Genomic DNA, 19,948 nt, shown 5'->3' with positions numbered 1-19,948 from the left:
AAGTTGACATAGCACGGAGATAATAAAAGCTTTTAATAATACATGAGCTAAGTCAAGTTCCCCTGTCACTTCAGATGACAATAATGTGGGAAGGAACATATCTTATATCTTACTGAACTGATTTGCATTCTTGTTTCTTGTTTCAGGGGAGATCAGAGACTAGTGGTCAAAGGCAGGCCAAATCTGAAGGTCTTCTGCAGCCTAAAGGTGCTGTTTGATTTCAATATTTGGGGAGATGGGATCTACAGACAGAAAAGATCTATTTTGAACTTGCTCATTGTTGATGTTGTTCAGATAGAAGGGCAGAAAAAAAATAAAGGTTTCAGTGAACTACCTTTTAGTGGTTCACACAACCACAGTTTTCTGCACAATTTCCTTGCTAAATGTCCTCCAGCATTTATCTCTGATTCAATGATGTTGGTTTAGCTTCAAGGAACCCTTGAAGGACTTCTATATTACACAGAAGATTGTATTAGATAATATTTAAATTTTATTTATATTATATTTATATTTATATTATATTTAAAATATATTGACTTTGAAAATTTGTTACTTTAAATCTATAAAACAACCTTATTCTGCCATTACTGAAACTATCCTTTCTAGAGGGTAGAAGCTTCCATTCCAGTGGACATATTCCCATTGATTTTAGAGCTTTGGAATAAAGCATCTAATCCTTATCCTTTTTGTTTCGATATCAAAGTCATCCTTTATATAGCATTTATTAAAACTCTATATTTATTCTAACAACCTCAAGGCAGTACTGGGAATAAAAGAGAATTGGAGCATCTGTATGAGTCCAGAGTCCATTCTCATATTACAAACAGGCTTATTACATAATGGAGGTGCAGCATGTTTTCTTATTAACCTCATTCTTCATATTCATGTTACAGGTAAAGAATTATTTTGCATAGTAAAATGCACTTAACGCTCAGATGAAGCAAAATTATTAAGTTTATTATAAACCAGAAGCATTGAGTGTGGACAGAAAATTTTAGTCTTCCATTTTTCTTTGTTTTTGCTGATAAAAGAGCACTAAATAATTGTGAGATATTTATATTTAAAACATAATAGAAAAAAGGCTATGTTGCTCAACATTATTCATGTAGCTCAAAAAGTAAGATACTAAGTTGCTTCTTGGCTTGAAAAAAGTTGGGGAAAAAACCATTTGACTATCTGTGTATTAATATGAAAGTATTGTGCATGTGCTCAAAGATGACCATAAATTCTTATATTATTGCAGGAACTGCAAAGAAGTTCGGGAAAATGATAAACAACTGAGGAAGTGATTTGTTCTGGCGATTTTGGTTAAAAGGGAATTTCAGTAAAGTGGGAGGATAGGGGTTTACTGAATACACAGGCTGTATATACAAATACATCTCCAAATGTATGACATTGCAGGGAAAGTGATGAGATACTGAAAACTGATGGTTTTTAAACTTCTCCCTTTCCATTCCAGTAATTTTGCTTTCTAAGAGGCATATTTGCACATCTGGTTAGAGGGGAAAGCTTAGGCTGAAAGGACACCTCTCTAACCATGACTGAGGAACTAAAGCAAGAATACTTTTCAAAACATACCAAATAGATTAGCCATATGTTTTTAGTGCATTTTGTTTGTTTTTACAGCCAGAGAACAAAAAACTTCTTTTACAGGTGAATATTCAGTTCCAGGATTTAAAGACTGTAAGTGTAGAAATATCAAGAAATGGCAAAATAGAGTATGTTGGTGAATTTATTTGTCTTCCTTATCACAATGGCTGCTTTTCAAGATATCAGACACTGTCCCTGTTATATTTGACACTCCATGCAAGCATAAAGGATACTATAGTGGGACTTTGACTCCATCAGCTTAATATGTTAATTGTCTTTAATATACTGCCCCTAAATAGTATTTTGGAATGTCTTTGTGATGAAGCAAAAATGAGTAATCAAATTCCTTTTTATTTACTCTTTCTGTCAAGCAATAGCATCTAGTTAATCTATGGGCAAAATATGAATAGAACTAATAACTTTGTTTTCCATGAAATCATAGAAAAAAGAGGGTGGGAAACAGAGCAGCATTCTTTCCTTTATCATTCCTTGCATGTGGACTCATTGCAACTTATATACAGGTTTACTGTAAACTGTTTAGGATACAGAACATATCTTCCTGTGTGCTCCCTCAGTTAAAATACCTAGCAAAAAGAAGTAAGTTATGCCTATAGAAAAAGGTATATACCTGTATAGAAAGGGCCAAACAGTGAAGCTATCCCTATTCAAATTCTAGGCAGGCTTCGTTTCAGATCTGGATTAAAACTCCATGGTTCATGGCTTGAGAGAAAGTCAGCTGGCAGTGGCCAGCAGGAGAAAATACAGTGTAATTGTAGTGAGAGAATGCTCCTAGGAAAACCAGTAAAGCAGTCCTGTACCTTCCCACCCTGTTATTGGAAGGAGTAGGTAATGTAGATGCAGCTTTCCTCATTGCCATGGGCTTTGAAGGCACATTATCCATCATTTCCAGGTCTGTCATGATATTTCATGTTTACTATTTTGGCTTAAGAATACCAAGTGATGGTATTTGGTTTTGGAAAAGCCAGCATAGTTTTCAATGAATGTCAGAAATTCTTGCTTACCTTTTGGAAGCTAAATCTTATTCAGAATAATATGGACTTCTGTGATTTAAAGGTTTTGAAAAAACCACCTAGTGGTCAGGGTGGTGCTAAAACTGCAACCTAAAGTTAGTCTTTGGTTTCCCTTTGTGTTCCTGAACTATGAGGACATTGTTTTCTGTAAATGTCAAGAAAGAAAAAAACCCAAGTTCATTGCTGCAGTTTTACTTTAGCTAGCTTTAGATGTCTCATCCAAAGCATTATGAGGTGCTGCACAATTGAATGCATTGGAATTATTCTAAGAACTGTAAGTGGACTTGAACCTTTTTAGGTAGGCATCTGTTTGGGGGCAAAATATTTAGCATTGTGGTATTTCGACTGTTTAGAAGCCCATTAAACTGCAAGGTAATTATCACCTATTTCCTAATGGACACAGATACCCTTATTAGTATTGTTGGAAGCATTTATTATGCTTCATTATTATGTTAATAAAAATTTGTTATGCTTATTATGTTTATTTAGTTAGTAACTGGCAGTCTCAGAAGAGGCCTCAGATGAAATAATGGATAGGTAACTGTAAGACCACCCTTATATCACACCTCTTTGAAATCTGGGGTAGTAGTGGGGTTCTTTCCAAACTCTTTACTGTCATGATTTAAATAACTTGCAGATGCACTTTAATATTAACCATTTGTATATTGTCAGTAAACAGTTTTCAATTCTCATGAAGCAAGTAATCAATTATGATTTTGAAATAATAATAAGCTTTAGCTTGGTTTCTAGAAGCCCATTATTTATGCCTGATATTTAAAACTCGGACTGTTTGGATTGCAAATTCGTGAAGTTAGGCCTATTTTAGTTCCCACTTACAGATGCTAAAAAATTGTCCTGCTATGATCTCTTAACCTCCTGACTCCTGAAAAAAAATGGAGTAAGGAGTCCCTTAGAGATTTTTCACCTCCTAAAAAGGAAGACTTGTAGAATCCTCTTAAATTTTTCTTTTTCCACAGAAATTGTATATTTCATGTTTCTTGACTGGTAATGTCTAACTTGTACCAGAATTAATTCAGATACCTTTCATTTATCTTTAAAAAGTACATGAGCTTACTGAAAGCTGTGTGAGTTGCTTAAAAGGTTTATGTAGTTTGTAAATTTCTTTTATGAGATAAATCTGTGAAAGGATCACTCAACCACTGTATATTGCCAGAAGTCTCACAATCCAGCACTCAGCACTTCTTACATACAGAATTCTGTGCTCCATAGGTGACAGTGCCTGAGGAGGTACATTAAGGGAGACAGTAGGCTCCCTTCCTCATCACTAATGTCTTTAGGTGCTGACACCACTAGGTAAGGCGCCTTAAAATGGTGTGAGTGTGGCAGTTGTATAGTTTTATGTAAGACTGTTTATTTTTAAAGCCTGAAGGAAAGAAGATAGAAGTTTCCTGTATTCCATAAATACAGCTAGGTCCCTGGATAGTATAACCTTGTGGTTGTCCAAGAGGAAATTCCATGTAACTTTATGTGATTATTAGACTCTGTCTCTCAGCTTGTTTTCATCATCTCCTGAAAGGCTGCTAGGAAAAAATGAAAGGTTAAAGAGAAGTTAGGGATTGGTCTCAGTGTGTAGTGAATGCTTTGCATATCCCCCACTTCCTCCAGAGAAGTTAATGGAAAGTAAAGTTCAGGTTTTCACAGCAGCTGCTCTGCACCTATGAAAGTCAGTTGTGTCTGTATCAGCAACACTTCACTCTACTCCCTGGATCTTCATGAAATGGTGAAAAGAAGTTAAGAGAGCTCTAATGGAGATACATGGGGATTTTGGTGAAAGACTTCCATTGAACACTATGTTCAATGTGTTCAAAAGGAAATTTTGGGTGATTCAGCATCCAGCACTCTTTCCTCTAAATAAATATAAACCAATATTCCAGCAGACCAAATCAGGAAAAGAATCTATGAGCAGGTTTGCACTTATACAGAGGTAAAAGGGAAATATCTTTATTGGTAGGAACAAATAAAGATCTAGTGGTTAGTTTTTGAAAATAAATGGGTATTAACCTCAATACATTGCCTAAAAGCTAATCTAGAAAAACAAATTCTGTGTTCATAAACCTCCCCTCCAGGTTTATTAGAAAAAGACGCAGTATTCTTCACCCCTCATTCTGACCATGGTTCAGAGCTGCAGCTTTTAGCTTGCTAGTTTTATTTTGGAGCAGCTGTCAAGTCACTACCTGTAGATTATATATAGATATAGGGAGAAATTTTCATTCCACTGAAGTCAAGGGAAGTCCTGCCATAAAACTGGTCCAGATGGTTTTGACCATCTTAACATTGGTACATAGTGAAGGACAATAATCAGCTCTATGTGGTGCATTTACTCTATTTCCATGGAACAACTTGGATGAATATGCAACAAATTTTTATAGGTACTCAAATAATTGACACTCAATCTGTTATATCTGTCAGATATTTCAATGTGCATCTATAAGAAATTTTTGGTAGCATTTTTACTGTTTTTTTCAAAATAGTAAATAATTTCAATTTTTCCTTCTAATGTGACATGCAGATTATAGTTTAGATATAGATTGTATCATGCAGCAATTGCTCAGAATTTTCAGACTTGAACTCATTAGGATGAGAGTAACTCTCCATTTTACAAGTGAATAACTTGTCGTATTCAAAATAATAATATAGCCCAGAGCCCCCAACCCCCTAAACAATTAACTATACTAGCTAGATGTTATGCCACATGTTTTAAAAAACAAGAGCATTTATTCAGGGAAGATCTGGATTTCTCTGAGGAACTTGAATCCTATATGCTGTTTAAACATAGAAAATGTCTCTTGTCTTAGATTTTGCAGCATTAGCCAAATAATTAAAAAATCAGACAAAAAGTAAGATTTTAACACAGGAAGGAAAACATTTCCTCTGTTTTTAAGGCAAAAGTAGTATTTAATGGAAATATACTTAAATTATACACTAAACCATCTTGTAGCTGGAATTTCACTTTAAAACTTATCTGCACAGAACACATTATACTTAAGCAAGTGACTTGGAATAAATATACTATGGTTGCCATTAAACATTCCCATTTGCCAACAGTTACCACATGAAACATCTGACATCATGACTGTTGGCCCTGCAATTAGAACAGGACATATACTTTTGATAATTTTGTGGAAACCAATGAGAATGTTCTTTATGATTTTCACAGTACTTTGACAGACATTTTCAAAGAAACAAAACAAAAACAGGAAAAATTCTTGAAATTTGATTGGAATAAAAAATCATCCCAAATTTCTAACCTGTATCTTTAGCAGATGGCTAGCAAAATATTGAAGTGAAGACATTTTTCATTTTTAGTTATTCACTTCAGTTTATCTTTTGCAGATAGAAATAGGTATATCCGTGCAACTCTAAACTAGAAGGCAAATTTTGAAAAACATTGGTGGAAAAATCGAACACTCTCTAATTCCAAGAGATGTTTCCAGGAGTCATATACTATGATAAATCTCCACCTCCATAAAACTGTGTCAAGTAGGTCCAGCAAAGGAATGCTCAATACCGGCTGAGTGTGCTACTCCTACTTCACCACCAGGGAGTGACTGTCTCATTGCACTTAAACACAATTTTCAGGTACTTTTAGCAAAGATTCGTGTTCTTAGTGGCTGCATTTATCATGAGAAACAGCTTTTTTCTCTGAATTAATTTCTGTGACTCAAAATATTGCTTTAGGCAATGAGCTGCTCTTTCCAGGTTATGCTTTCATAAGGAAATGAAAAACAGCTCATGTTGTAATGAAAAGAGGTTTCTGATGTTTTCATCTTCTGGTGTCCCAGAAATAGGTACAGATGAAAAAAAACAGGAAAAAAAATGTTTAGTCCAAGGGGTGAGTAAAGCTTCATTCAATCTCAACCAATTAAACAGTTCCTCATTCTTCTTATCTTTCATGATTTCCAGTGGTTTCAGATTATTCTAAGTTTTTTTTTCCAATCAGTTGTAGCTTAAAGGATATACTGTATCAAATTTTAAGTAAAAGTCATACCAATTACAAGAAATTGTTTTAATTCACAATATTGTTCTGAAATGTACTTAAATATCAAGTAAAAATGTGTAAAAACCAAAATAAATAATTACATAATAAACAATTACCACATCATATGGTAATGCTCATATGGGTAAAATTAACCTTCAGAAAAGGAAAAGAAATGTATAGATATAGATTCCACTTTAGGTGTAAAGGACTTGATCACCACTGAGTTCAGTATTACAGTACTGAATGTACTACACAGATCCTGTATTCTCAGTTGGATACTTTGCTTCTGTAAAAGGAGTGACACAATTAAATTTATGAAGTGATGCTTGTCACACTAGATTCTCCCATTATGACCAAGAGATGTGCTTTGAAGAACCTGAGGCATAACAAGGTGGGGAGCTGAAGCTGTACCAAGTATGTAGATACACCCTCCCAGCACTGTGCTCTGCTTGGGAGTGTTGTCTTGTACTGAACCGTTCCGTCAGACGTATTTAGATCTCACCCAAAGGATTTTAAAAATATGTGCCACTCCAGGAAATCTTTATGGCTGAAATAACTTTGAAAGAAGTCTGACAATTTTACTAGCTAATGTTGTGAAGTGTTGGCTCTAATGTTCAGTCACTTGGTAGGTGTATAAGAAGAGATGAACAAAGTACATGGAGACAGGATTAATACCCAGTTATAATTGTCTGTGATTGTCATCTCCTGAGTGTGTGCACTAGTGTCTCTATCTTGAGGTGTTTGCAGTTTATTATAGAAACAAATGAAAATAACCTGGCAGCTGTAGGGGTTAAGTTTCATGATTGGGGTTTTGGCAGAACTGTACTGGATGTAGGACCTCCAGACAGCTTTTGTTCAAACCAATAATGAACTATAACTGCTTTAAAACATCAGATTTATTTTCACCAATATATTTATTATTCTTGCATGCTGTAGTTTCTATTTGTCTCCCAGCAGGATAAAATACATGGGAATGAAATAACCACTCCTTTAACTCTAGTGCAAAGGAATGTAATCTATACATTCAATTAAGGGGCACCCTGTGTGTCTACAGGTTTGCTGAATTATTTTACAGCGTTCATAGCTTTAACTGAAGATTAGTCACATGGGTGTCATTAGTTTCATACAGCTTTCAATTAAGCATGGATGTCCCACCCATGTATACTCTTATTCAGAATTTATATTCCTTTAAGGACACTCAACACAAAGTGGAAGTCTTTTAATTTAGAGACTTGCTTAAGCATTAAAAATTAGCTTTGTAAAAGCAACATGGCATGATCTGAATCCATGTTTCAATGTTTTGGATACAATGTTTTCTCAGCATATGTGTAAGAATCATAATCCCTGAGGCAAATTGAGTATGGCTAGACTTTCCTTTGGTAATAGTTTGCAAGCCATACTCCAGAGAAGATTCCTTGCACACAGTATACTTTCATCAGATCAAGTATATTTAACTGGGCCTTTGAATATATGGGAAACAGGATGAAATTAGTCTCTTTGGTACTGTTGCTGAAAGGCATCATAACAATGTGATGTATGAAGACACATAGCAGACTGCATGAATCTCTCTCCATCCATAAAATCTACAGCAAAACACCTCTGTTCCATTTGACATGTTTTCCATTTGACAAATTTTTCTTCTGAAAATTTTAAACCAGGTACAAGTAGTATTTAAAAGAAGATGGCCTCACTATAATGACCATAAATAAACAAAAACGTATCTCCTCTCTGAAGGAGGAACAGGTGAGATTTACTTTTCTAGTGTAGCAGCTATGAGCCCTGTCAAGCCAACATAAGAATTCAGGTGTCGCATTCATTTCTCATCCTAATATTGCATTAATTTCTTTCTATGGGCTTGACTTATAAATTTAACCAAAACAAAATTAACTTACAAAAAAAAAAAACAACCTCTCCTCTGTGTGATTTTGGGTCCACAGATGGATTTCTTTTAATAACTATGACTGGAAAATACAGACTTCCTAGTAAAATGGTGTGCAGACATCGGTAGAATATAAAAGCGTATTAAATTTTTAAGAAGTTTGGACAGGCTTGGTAAGTACAAATCTAGTTATGACATCACTCCAGTGATGGAGAACAAGCTAATAATTAAAGAAATACCAAAGGATCATTAAAAGTATTATTATTTTCTCTCTTATTGAAAAAAATACAGAGTATTTCTTGAATGTGAAGGGACAAAACTTGGTACTTCGACCAGAAAAGTGCAAAAAGTACTTCAAGGCCTTAGTACTGGTTGTCTGCAATAAGAGGAGGTTCCCTCTCTCTGAGCAGCCCCGTGCATCAGAGATCCATCCTGTGGAGAGAAACTCGCATGTGTTCCAGCTGTCTCTGTACAGTCCTTGCTGTAAACAGAAACTAAGGTTAAAATTTTCCACTGCAGCAGCTCTAAAGCAGAAAAATGTGCTTTTTGGCTGGGCATTTCAGATATCTGCTCTCCAGCAAAGTTCTGACCAGAATTGTATTGGACCACAATAGTCATCTGGCAGATTGTGTTCCATAGTCTTTGCATTTTGTGGATGCCTAACACAGTTGCTTTGCCAGCTAATCACTTTCCCTAAAAAGTTTCAATTAATTTTTATAAAGCCTCTATAAAAAGTGATAGTTTGCAGAGAATTCTAATGCACCTTTCAAAAGTAAAATATTGCAATCAAAAATTTGAGCAAATTGTTTTATTATATTTTTTCCTTTAAAATGTATTTAAAACTTAACTACCAATATTTGGTCAGAAAAAATAGCTAACTGTAAAACTATCTTTTCATTTTCAAGGAAGTCTGGTTTTAAATTAGAATGATAAACATACATCTGGGCGTTCACTTAGGAGCAATTTCATGTAACCAGGATGACTGTTGCCTTGAAAGGCAGTCTGAGAAAGACATTTTGTCAAAACTTGTGGTTTGTCTCATGAAGAATACATTACCTTCTTGTTTAAATTGAAACACACATTTTGAGTCTTCTTATTCACATGTTCTGCCTGACTTCCTGAATGTTTCTTTACATGCCTTAGATCAGTATTGTCAACTTGGTGTGAAACTCAATTGCAGTCCACTGCCTGCGGACTATGCAATACAACTGGGCATAACCTGACAAACGTAGTTGCAGCTATGCTCCACTTTTTGTTGTTCAAAGATAGCTTCTCAATTCAGTCATTTTCTCTTTGCCTTCCTGCACCTAATAATGAGTCATTGGAAGAGACTTCTGAGTCCTAAGTGGTGAATCCATTTCACACAGATGAGCCACAATGCTTTCTTTTGGGTTCTCTGGGACCTTTCCTGTAGGGTCAGTGGTCACGGTGCGATCTCTTGTCTCCATTCATGGTCGAAGAGTGCTGGTTGATCCAGGTTTACAGATAAAAGAAAAATTCTTTACTAGATTAAATATTTTAACTGGATAAAGCCAACAGGCTTTCGAGTATATAAAATCTTCTTCAGGCTAGAGAGACACAAGTTTGTCTGTATTTTCTAGCTATCTGTCAAAATACATTATCTATATCTTCAAATATTATGTGGTCTGGATGTGGAACAATTATAAAGATTTCACAGTCACCACTCATGAAACACTGCAGTGTAATTTTAAGGATCATTCTAATCAAAATTTTGTTAAACTGTGTTGCTAATCAAGACTTACCAGCTTGAAGCCAATTGCAAGTTGAAATTTTTCCTGCAGTTTTTACTTTACTCAAATATAAAATAAAGAACAATTGTAGTTTTTTGATTGATTTTTAGCTTAGGATTTCCATTTCTCACTTCCCATCTGCATCCCTTACAGTATAGTGAGGCACAAAGATTTACAGTGGGTTGTACAGGCCACCATGGCACTTGTGGGTATCCATAGATGTTTTTTGCTCCATATCTTAGTTAAAAAGAGGAAGCATGTGATTTCATTGTATCTGAACAGGAACTGCCTATGCTAAAAGTCCTTCATTTATTCCAGCCACAAAAGGGCTTGGAGAAAATATGTTCTTTACAACTCAAGTGCTTTAACAGTGTGTACTGTAAATTGATAAAACCACTCATAAGTATGTGTTTTCTTTTCTTGTTCTTACTAATTGCATTCTTAAAATTATAGTGGTGGGATTAAGCAATGTACTTCTTCATCCTTGTGAATCTATGGCACTTTTAGCGGCTGAGACTTTTATAAATAATTGCCATTCAAAAATCACTGGAAATGTTAGGTTTCTGCAAAAGACTTCATCTTAAAAAGTTTTAAAGCAAGAAAAATAATATCACCTCATAGCAATAATTCATCTTTTAAAATGCAAGACATTTCAAGTCATTGAGCACACAAAATTATAATCTTTAACTATTTTAACTAGTCATTCCTTCCTGCCTTCTTTCCTTCCTTTCTCATATTTTGGAAACCAAGTAACATTCTTCCTAAAAAAATTACCTAAAAACTGTTCTTGGCTAGCCATTATGTGTGCAGAGGTTTTGATACTGAGAGCATGTTAATGGCCAAATTACAAACCCTTGAGAATTAGAATTCAGAAGACAAACATTAACAGACCCTTAACTGCAGTAGCACAAACCAAGATGCTATAAATTACAGAGTGGTAGTGTTAAAAGCGTTGGCTTCCTGGTGTCTGGCACCCAAAACCTTTTCATTTGTGTGTGTATCAGGCTGTGGAGAGGCTGCCACTTGCCATTTGGCCAGTATTCAGCTGGCAGAGATGTTTGTTTAAAGTTCAGGCCAATCAATGGCTCAGGCCTGCAACTAAATATTTTGTTGTTATGCCATCAGAAATATTTAGCCTTCTCTGTTTTTTTCTCTTTCCTTCACTTGTTCACTCTTCTACCTTTGTATGTGATATAGTACTTGCCAGTTTTTACAGCTATATGTATTAACAATTCTGGTCCAGCATCTTAATGAGCTAATTTCCATCCTTGCAAGTGAACTTACAGCCAAGATAGCTGCATGGATTTCTCATGGATCATGGACAATACTAGTGATATGCCTTCCTTTGCATGGGCACATGCTGTGTTTGATGCCAGAGTCAGAGAAATTTGAACACAGGTATCTCAGAAACTTTGTAGTTATTGTCTTCATTAAGGTAAATAGCCAGGAATTTATATGTCCTCTGTTGACCAATAGCTACAATGACACAATTCTCAGATCATGCCTTCCACAGCTGTGACATAGTACAGGAAGTTTAGCATCTCTGTTTCCACTTGCTCTTGCTGACTGTAGGAGCAGCAAAGTTTTTGGAGGCAGTCAGGAAATCCAAGTATGGGGCTTTTAGCATGTTCTTTCCCAGAGCCCTTCCCACTGTGCTTAGCTCTGCCTTAGGTGAACTTTCATATATGTGAAATGATTGTCTGCATACTGATCTAAAATCCCTTGGACCAAAAGTTAAACAAATGATGCTGCAATGTGTCAGCAGCTCCTTCCTTACCCCTATTTTATTATTTTATTATTATCCTCCAGTTGTGTGTCTGATTCTGAAATTATTCATTAGTAACAACTGAGTACGGCCACTGCAAAAGGAAATGTCCCTTGGAAACTTCCAAAGAGAGAAAGGGACAATCACCTTTTCACTCTGCATATAAGTCATAGATCTGTACTCACTCTTTTTTGTTTGCAAGTATGCTGGGCAAAATAAAACCAGGTGAGAAAAATAGAGGGTTTTTTAAAGCAGATTTTTATTTATTGTATCAGTGCAATAATAAAATATTTATAAAATGCACTTATTATGTTGTCTGTCATCTATACCTTCCATTGTGTAAGGACAAAAATGTTTCCACAGAAGTAACACAGAACAAGGTTAGAAAAAGCCAATGAATGCACTGAAAGATTTCTCTGCAGAATTCTCTCTTAATTTGAGAGGGATTTGTAAATACTAATACAATTAGCAAACCTGAAGAGTCAAGAATCTTAGCCCCTGAGTCCTTCTATATTTTTTTCTAGGATTCATCTCTGACAAGAGATATTTCTTGCTCCCAAGTGTTGAGAGAATATTTGTTAGCAGTCTGATGTTTGCATGCATAAAATTATCTTTTAGTCAAAGTCTTACATATTTATAAACCATTTGTTGACCTGAATGTAGTCAGCTGTGACATCAGATAGCAGTGCTTTAAATAAGGATGCACTGAAATTGGTTAAAAAGTCAGTTGCTGTAAGGGGAAGAGTTGCATAGGAGAATAACACTGAAAAATTGAGGAAATGAACATCTTAAACTGCTCTAATAGCATCTTCTGGAGCACACCTGGACTCCATCCATATAGACGGCAGTCTGATGAAAACCCCTGTTCCAGGAATAGTCTGTGACCTTAATTCAAGGGCTGGTATAGGTCACAGAGATTTAAGAGTGATAAGCACTTGCACTCTACACAGTCCCATGGGAAGCTGTAAAATTAGCAGATCATATCTAATTCCTCACTCCACACATGATAGATTGCTTCTTATTGTTTCGATTTGGTTTTGTTTGATTAGTTTGGTCTCTTGTTTTCAAAATTAGTGAGGTGCAAAATGAAATCCCTTGTCTTTTATTAGAAAAAGCTTAAAGCTGAGGCTTTGTATGAGAATAATGCGGGAACATACACCACAACTCTGTATGTCGAGATTATCAGCTTTATTCTATTCGTTATTTGTACTATGTGGCATTCTTGTCATGTGGACATACAACGTAGTAAACGGGCACGAGTAATGGTAACATTTCATAATGACCCTTGTACCTAATATATTCATATGTATATTCACAGGGCAAGTAATCACTGTTACTTGACAGAGTAAAGCCAACAAATTTAGACTGCTTATAAGGAAAACATCACTTAATTACACAATATATTAGACTGTGGGACAGCTTCCCAAGGGGAAAACAGGAAGCAGTCTGAGTAATTTAAAAAGAACTTCCATCAAGCTCTGGAAAATATAATATAGAAATAAGAACATTTTGGCAGAAGATAGAGCATATGCTTAACACATCCTTCTCTTCTTGACCATGTTTTTGTAATTTTGAGCCAGATTATAAGCCTGAAAGTTAATGTCTTCAGTCACTAAGACCTGCAAATTTGATCTCAGGGTGATTCCAGTTTAGAAAGCTCTAAGGCATAACGTTGTAACAGAAATCCCAAAGTCAAGGTTATTTCTTAATTTGAAAAAATTGAACAGGTTCTTCTCTGGTATAGATATATTTTGCAAACCTCTAAGAACCTGAACTCAGTCAAAAGTAGTTTGTAATAAACTTGGAATATAATGAATTTAGGTGAAAATTTGCCATACTCAAATAACACCTAATTTGATAGTACACTTCAATTTTGCTAAAAGTTAAGCCAAGGGGATAAAAATATATATGGTCCAAGACTAGAACATACACAAAAAGTGTTGAAAAGCCAACATATTGAATTTGTTCAGATGTATCCAGTGCTTGTATATAAACAGGACTATGATTCCTTTGTACCAGTAATTGCAGATACCATGGTAAGAAAAAATTTGGAGAGCTGAAACAATGCAACACTCGAGCAGAGTTCACAAAAGCCCTGACATCTTGAATCCTACAACATTTTCATTCGTCTATTGCATGTTTGGCAATACAAATACGGTTTTAGTTTGTTTTAGTTTTAGTTTGTTTGTTTTGAGGTTTTGTTGGTTTTTTGTTTGTTTGGAGCTGTTTTTCATTTGTTTCTTTTTTTGTTTTATAGTATCAGTGATTGAAAAAATAAAATAGATAGTAACTGTCACTGGTTAAAAACTTAGAACTTCAGAAATGTCAGGAAGGATTCTGTCCATCAAATTTCCATATATCTTAAAAACCAAAAATTCTCCCCATGCTCTACTAATGTTGCAGGATTACTAATCATTCTGGAAACTTCAGAAGTGAGCTAAAATTATGACTTTTTCTAAAGTCATAGTTTACAGTCTAATTTAGCTATTAACTGAAGAAAAGTTAACATAAACACAAGGCTGGGGGTAGGCAGAGAGGAAACATGAGAAAAATCTGTTTATCTATTTTCTTGTGGCAGATTTGATATATGTTTTCTTTTTAAATCTACAGGCATTACATAGCCGTAATTATAGAGGTGGACTTTTTAATTCATTATTGCCTGGTTAAAACTGTAAAAAAGGCCAGGTAAAATCTGTAGATTTTTTTTTACTTTTCTTTTAAAAATGCAGACGGTATTTCCCCTCTAAATTTGCAAATAATACCTATGCTATAGTTTAAATTGGGTTTTTTTGCAGATTCTTATTGAGGGCTACCTTTTTCTAGGAACAAAATATTTTGAAAATTATTAATTAGTCTCCAAAATTCTTTTGAACTTCTCTGCTTTAATACTGAACCTCTGATCTACCTATCATTAACGCTGGTGATAACATCTGCAATAGAGCATAGGTTCATTTTAAGTTACAAAAGACTTTGTGTTTCCATTTCTTCTTCCTTTTCATCAAGGTATATAAAATTACAGTAAGCCAATTTGATGAATACACTTTGCTATAAAGATGGAGCATTTTGCTATGAACAAGTAAACCATTTTAGTATAATGACAGGATATATGAACGGAGTGACAGTATCTAGGGAAAAAAGAAAAAAATTGTAATGAGAATTCTGTTGTGGTCCTCATTTTAAAGTTACTTGGAAATATTGAGCACCATCTCAAAATAGAAGTGTTAACACGTATTTCGTGTTGTTTACAATTTCTGACTAACAGAGAGACTGGAAGGTCAGGAAATCTTAAGTTATGACACTGATTCCTTTCTGATCCATTCTATTTCTGCCACTCACAATTTAATCACATAAGAGTAACATCTATTAAAAATAAAGATGAGTGAAACAAATTGCAAAAATAACTTTAGCTCTGAGCAGAAGGCATACACAACTATGAAGAGAACACTCAAAAAACTAAACAGAACACTATTGGTATAAGATTGAAAACAAATGCTTTCAGCAACTTGTCCTGGGCAGGGCCAAATATTCTGCACAGATTTCTTTAATTTCCCCTTTGCTATTGAGCTTCTTTTTGCTGTCCAACATCTTACCTAATAATGAGAAAACAAATAGCAGCTCTTAAGAAAATATGATCACATGAACCCTGAACCCTCATGGCTGTATATGAATTTAAAAAACCTAACTTAGTCTTTTTCATGCATGCAAATAAATAATTGAATTCCTGATATCAGTTAGTCTAGGAAACTGTGGTCAGCCCTGCCTCTTTTACTGCAGGCAGGGTAGAGTCCTACTTATGCCAGCTGGTCTCTCTGTAACAGTAGCAGTTACTGAAGTAGAAATTAGCTGGACTTTCAATCTGTGATCCTAGAATTAAAATACTAACAATATGAATATTACTACTACTAGTAGTAGTAGTAGTAATTTTAAAAGTCACTGCTTCTGATATGGAAGAGAATAATAAAAGACTGAGACCAGTATGTAACTTTTCTACTTAAATATTACAAATTGTCTGTTGATATGTGTGGCTAGCACCAGTGGTGCACAAGTCTCCTTCGGTTTTGGATTGTAAAGTTTCTGTTATGGGATTATAGGAGACCAAGAAAATGTGCATTAAACAGCATGGCAGTAAAACTGTACTTCAAACAGCAGAGGAAAAATTTTTGTTGCATGTGGTTTGTCATCTCCCTTTCAGATCTCAGCAGGAATATTTCAAGAAAAGCATTGTTAGTGTTAATTGTATTCTTTCAATTTCAATCAAGATCAGATCTAATGGGACCCTAAGATGTCGCATAAACCAAAAAAGTCTGAACCATGGAGAAAAATAATCAGTGATCAGAATATATGAGGGTAAGTGCTGTTGGGGAAGTTTTCAGAGACTATTTATCAAAAATTTTAGCACATACATGTCCAGTTCTGATGTCTGCTGAACGTGTTCTGAGTGAATATTTATCAAAATTGGCACTATGATTGTTCATAAGTATGAAAGTTTCTCTTTTTAGAGAAGTACTAATGTTTTAATTGTTTCATAAATTTATATAGAAAAAAAAATCCTCTGTCACAAACAATTTACAATTCCAACAGGAACCAATGCAATTCAGTTTATTTTATACCAGCTGGATTGTCCATTCTGAGATGCTGCTCAGAAAGGAAAGCATTTTTCTTGAATAATGGGATGTAAGCACCTGGCTAACTCTAAGCCTCCTGATTAGTCATGTCTTTAAGTATTCTGCTGAATATTAGCACTTGAATGTTTTACTGAAGCAGACCTTCCAATTCAACTGAAGCTGAATTATTTGTGTTGGTATTTCATACATAAAAAAGAGTTAAAGAGTCTGATTTTGGAAAAAAATTATGGCTTGGACACTGGATTTTGAAACAAAAATTAATGGACTTTGACAGCTTTGTGGAGTTCTCTGAAATTTAGACTTTAAAGCAAGATATTTGCATTTAAAAGTAGGTTTTATTTAGATATTTAAAATAAATTCCCCAAGAGCTGAGTCTGCATATAGAAATTCTGTTTGAAAAACATACATATTTCTATGTATGATTGCTATTTGAAAGAAGAGCAGGCATTAGGAATAACATTCTCTTACTGCCAAAAGCTAAGTCTGTTAGAGCCATCATTTGGTCCACCAGAAATGCCCTGCTGCAAACAGGGCTACTTTGTGTCTGTGAAATAGGAAATAGCTGTACTGAAAAAATCAGCAACTACTCAACAGCCTTTTCTCTGTATACTGCTGCCTAAACAAGGAAAATACTCACCAATATTTGCAACAAAGAGGCTTTGGAGGAATGTAACAAAGGCTATTCCAAAATCAGCAAAAAAAGAGACATAGGAAAGACAATTTCTGATATGTTATTTATAAATGATCAGGTAGACTGACATGAAATAATTACTTTAAAATTTCAATTACTTGACAATTATCTTACTTGAACTTTGGTCAGTTAAATATTAATGAAAGTAGCAAGCAGATTAAGTATTTGTTCAATGAGTGGACAATATATGGAGAATGATAACTACTCATGTGTTGTAGCCAGACATTCCCCCAGACAAGTCCAGATCCTGTTCTGCCTTAATACAAAACAAAAAGAAGATTTTATGTGCAAGAAGAAAGACTAAGAAAAACAAGCAGTCATTAGGTATGGTAGTCAGTATTGTGGAACCATCTCTGAAATTTCCTTTAGGATATACAATGTCATTATAATTATTCTGTGAAACTTAGGATGGACACATATTACTGTTCCAAGGGTTGTCTCTAGAGGACTGGATGTATGAAGACATAACCTTGCTGCCTGAGCAAATCCTGGTCAAGACAATCTTGAACATGTTTTTGGCTGAATGCGGCTAAAATAGTTTCTGAACTATTAACTGTTTAGAAGTACATCAATTTGCTGAATAAAAGGAGTAAAATGGAGGGAATTAAGTGTTTTGATCCCTTCTGAGGTGATCTGTGCATCCTTTAAAACAGTAAATTGGTACCAGAAGAGAACTTTTCAAATCTTGCCTTTTCAGATATATTTGTCGTGCCAATGTTAAACACAGTGTAGAAAGATGTGAAAAAAAAAACCCCTATGATATAGTTGCTGTATTATAACACTGAGTTTCTAAAACACAGCAGTATTTTTTTTCTGTGGCACAGCTAGCCAAGCTTTTCACTGCCAGGTTTCCATCATCTCCTAGGGTAAAATGGCAATCATTTAAGAATGAGTCCTCGATTCTGTAACTAATAAGGACCCACAGAACTCAGAGGGAGGGTAGATCTACAAAATTCACCTGTGGAGGAAAATGGGGAAACTTCTGTACACTCCAGCTTATAGAGCAAACCTACTAAACTGGCTCTTTGTTTGGTTTTGACACAGTGCCTACTAGCATAGCAGTACAGCCTGAAGGAATGTTTTTGCTATCATATGCATAAAAACATCCAATCAAAAATATAATGAATGCATGCAATTTATACATAATACACACATTTGTATATATATGAGGGTATATCCTATTTTTGTGACCAATTCACAGTCATGAATGCAAGCATGTGGGCAAGCATATGCGCAATTTTGATTTTCTGTTTCTGAAAAAGCCTCTGTAGGAGAATTTTATTAGCAGATGCTAACATGTGGGCATGTTAACACTCCGATGTTTCATACAAGTGTTTCACTTCATTTGTAATCAATGGGACATTCAAAATGTAGGAATCTGACATAGCTCTTCACCACATACATGTAGATGCACTGAATTTTCTAGGAAAATATTCCTTTTCTTTAATTAGAAAATTGCATTCTATCTACTTCTTTTGTTCAGTATAGTGTCACAAAAATTGTGTTATAATGATCAGGAATTCTGAGTGTTAGGGTCTTATTTTTTCTAAAATCCATGAAATGTTTACTTTGTTCCTTCCATTTTCCCTAACTGAAAATTTTACTTGTTCAATTGTAAAAGTGGAAGGAGAAATGGTAGGACTCAGATGAAAAATAAGTTCTGAACAATTTTCTCCATGATTCAGATGAATAGTATGAGGATTAATTAAGAGCCAGTATCAGCTGAAGAAATAGGAACCTCTATTGGACATTGAGATACACAATATGTCTGGGAAAAGACTGATGTTGTTTCACTCTTTCTGTTAATTACACTTGAATTCCCATATTTTTCCTTGATACTTTTCCTGCTCATTGGTTTTACAGAAGGAGTAAAACCTCTAAGCGGCACCAAAACCTAATTGAGAGCTACGTGAACAGTTTGGGTATAACCAAGCTACACAGACAATAAACATATTTGTTAATCTATGTATCACTGCAACTGGTGGGCTACTTTGAATGCTACAGATCAAAAATCATAGGAAAAGGGAATTAGAACTGCTATTAAAATCATTATTTATCAAGCAATGCAAGAAAGGAGTATCACACTTTGCAGTATAGCTTGATAGAATGTGTACCAGTTCATGGACTCCTCCTCCTTCTTACCAGTTTTCCATTTCTGCACAATCCATATAACTGGATCATTGTTTTATGATGCAAATTTTTACATGCTTATATTTTCAGTTACAAAATATGGAATTATATCTATATTATATCTATATTATATTCCTGTAATAGTTTTCTTAGAAATTTTAGTGTTGTGACCCATGAATGTTTGACTTTTCTTAAACTTAAAAACTTATTCAAATACAAGAGAGAGGTTTTAGTCCACATGCATTGCCCAAAGCCAGGAAACATTTTTCCAATTTGAATGAGTGAAGTCAAAAGTAATCTTTATTCTCTAGTATATCATTCTAACTCTGTTTATGAGATCTGAAGAGCTGGTTCAAGATGAGAATCCTTGTATTTTTAACCGAGCAAATAAATGGCAGAAAGTTGATGATAATTCTGAAAGTGTGAGGTAAAATCCCTGAGTGGGTCATTGACAATGATGGAGAAGAGACATCCAGAAAAGCACAG

The sequence above is a fragment of the Sylvia atricapilla genome, chromosome 6 (genome assembly GCF_009819655.1).
Source record: "Sylvia atricapilla isolate bSylAtr1 chromosome 6, bSylAtr1.pri, whole genome shotgun sequence".
Taxonomy (NCBI): Eukaryota; Metazoa; Chordata; class Aves; order Passeriformes; family Sylviidae; genus Sylvia; species Sylvia atricapilla.
The sequence above is the reverse complement of the archived record's forward strand: the minus strand, read 5'-3'. Positions refer to the sequence as shown.